Below are 2,727 nucleotides of genomic sequence, written 5' to 3'. Positions count from 1 at the left end.
CCTCCTCGTCCAATGGCTGAAGCAGGCTCCTGTTGTACCAACTGCCACTGCACCGAACCACCTCAGGACGTCCACACTGCGATTGCCGCCCTCTGGGAAGGACTGGGATCTTCTAAGCCACTACTGTTGTCTATAAAGCCCCACTCACTGTGTATACTGAAACTCAAAACTAACCTGAGAATCCCACTTCTGACACCAAACTATGTGGCCCGGTCATGGGGAATGAGACAGGACACAGGAAATACTCTTTTGTGGGCTTTTTTATTCTCCGACTGTACTCGGAGGAGCACAGTTTTAATTCTGTAGTTTTGAGTGAAACGGCAAAATTTAACTATTCCACTGGCTCAGCCTAAACTGCCTTTCAGGGTCTGAGACAACAGTAACTATCATATGTACATGTTAAATCCAAACAGTATAGACAACAGTAGTGACCTGTCAAGAAACAAATACAACAAAAAAAGAGAAAACAAAACAAATAAACACATTGTTTACATCCCACAACTTCGCAGGTCAACTGGCAATAAAGTGCACTGTAAACTCTCTTTTAAACATACATTTCTATGGGAGAACATCATGAACTCACTTCGGTTTCTCCACACAGCTACTGTGCTAGGACAAGTACACACGCAGGAATCACACAGCAAGTGATCTCCCCTCTGAATCAAACAGAAACATACAGAGTTATGCAAAGTGAGTAAAAGTATAAACTTAACAACTTTGAAATCTGTTAGGACACTGTAACTACTCACGCCAACCCGCTCTTCAGTCCCTTTCACAGCACGTGACCATTAAACATGCACCCGTCGCGCGTTAAGAACTGTACAGAAATGGTCACAAACATGGAGTCATTGCTAAAGAAACTTAGCTAATTACAGTCTACTACAACACTGGTGACAATATTTTGCAGTATGCTACACTTTTTAGCACATTTACCTCGTGTGTAGCTAGCCACAGAATCTTTTGCAGTCTCTAACTCTCCAGTGCTCCCGCTCACAGCGCTCAGTGTGACACAAACTTGAGTGCATGCGTGCTCTGGCTTACGGCGGCTCTTAAAGGGACAGTATACCCCCAAAACGCGAGGTCTAGTCATCACCATGACAACCCTACAACAGACCTCCGGTAGACAGGCAACCAGTCAAAAACACAATTCCCTCTTTTTAAACCCTTTCCATGCGTAGTATTAGTTCACTTGGCTACATAAAGTTGTTTTTTTTTAAAGAAGAAGAAATAAGTAATTAAAGACAAAAATAGTTAAACCACAAGACAAAAAAAATCAGATTTTAGATGCAAATTACATTTGTCCATGCCCCATGGTAGCTGTTGGTCATGCTTTTGAAATATACAGTATTAATATGGGATTTCAGTTTTTGCAGGCTGCTCTGCCTTCTGTTTTTTCTATAACTACATAATCATCCAGCAGACTTTGACGCAAATAGATGAGACAGTAGTCATAACAGTACAGAAGGCTAATACAGATTATAGTCATTTGCCTTAATCATGCAAAATCAGAGGTATAAGATCTATTTAAAGCTTTGCTACCACACACAAATGTGGTATGGCTTACATTTTATTATCTGCTACACAAATGGTGTAATGTTACCCTGAGTAAAATCAGGTATATCTTACCTTGACTGTACACCTCTCTGATTTCGTTATTCTCGTTATTCCCAGCTCACCTGACTGCAATGGGGCCAAATTGAAATCCTCACGCTCCTTTTCCACACATCTCATCCTCAAATGAGCAAAAAGAAAGGCATATAACAAGGATAAAGCACAAGGAAGAACCCGGGTGCACACACAAGCTGCCTGATTGAATTGTTGCAGATTAAAAGTAAATGAAGTGAAAGACTGCAATTCCATGTCAGGCTACCTGCCACAAGTTGTTACGTCTGAGGATTTACCTTATTTCCTAATAAATATCAAATAAATAAATGTCTTAAATCACCTGAGTGACAGGGAAAAGGGACAAATAAACAAACCAAGATGCATGGGTAAAATGTGGGCATCCTCGGGCACCATTTTTCTATAAAAACTGTGGAGTACATAAGTTGAGGGCTTGTTGTGATGCTGCCCCTGTGGTCAGATCCATCTGCTCTCGTGAAAGAAATAAACTTTTCAATTCCGACTACGTCCTTTGCTATTGACCGGCACAGAGAAAATGTATTGGAGTGAATAATGGCCCATATTGCAAGCCATTGAGCTGGTCTAGGATTATATGCATGGAGCCAGAGACGGCTAGAGACTAAAGGGAATAGATGGAGAGAAAAGCTTTTCCTGTCTGTTTGGGAGAAACAGGAAAGACGAATCTGGTCATTTCTGAAACCCTCTTAACAGGCTTATGTCAATAAAGCTCTGCATTAAAGCCAGTTTATGTAATTAGGTGAAGCATTTTCAAGATGTATGAATGACAAAAAAGTTATTTTGGTTGCCTTAAATGCTGACAAAAGTCTGACATTAGTGACTAAGCATTATCATGGATTTCTCCTCCACACTATTCATTCACACTGAGATCTTGCATCAGCCTTCTTTGGAGATTATGTGTCTCCTCACGACCAACGTGGTTGGCCTGGTGTTGCCATTCTTAAAAGTTTCTGTGGGAAGAGGAGTTCCAATCTGCGAGGGAATTACGGCTCTCTCTGTAGGCGCCTGCACTGAATCCGCCTCTGAATGAAGCTACAGGATCAACATAAGCTGCACTGCAGGCCCAAACATGTATTCCCAAGGTGT

General features: G+C 41.5%; 1 long non-coding RNA gene across 3 annotated transcripts; it reads right to left on the bottom strand.

Moving 5' to 3' along the window:
* Nucleotides 1-242: 242 nt before the first annotated feature.
* On the bottom strand, nucleotides 243-1,192 carry LOC309718815. Of its 3 annotated transcripts, none has more exons than XR_014280088.1 (4): nucleotides 934-1,192; nucleotides 750-817; nucleotides 555-656; nucleotides 243-432 (listed from the first exon to the last, which is right to left on the bottom strand). It is a non-coding gene; the product is annotated as an uncharacterized lncRNA (long non-coding RNA). The 3 variants fall into 3 exon arrangements; XR_014280089.1 differs by having other exon boundaries at nucleotides 584-656; XR_014280087.1 differs by having other exon boundaries at nucleotides 243-656.
* Nucleotides 1,193-2,727: the final 1,535 nt, after the last annotated feature.

Source organism: Aulonocara stuartgranti (assembly GCF_965226115.1).
Source record: "Aulonocara stuartgranti genome assembly, chromosome: 12".
NCBI classification, from domain to species: domain Eukaryota; kingdom Metazoa; phylum Chordata; class Actinopteri; order Cichliformes; family Cichlidae; genus Aulonocara; species Aulonocara stuartgranti.
Note: the sequence above shows the minus strand (reverse complement) of the source record. Positions and strands in the feature narration are given on the sequence as shown.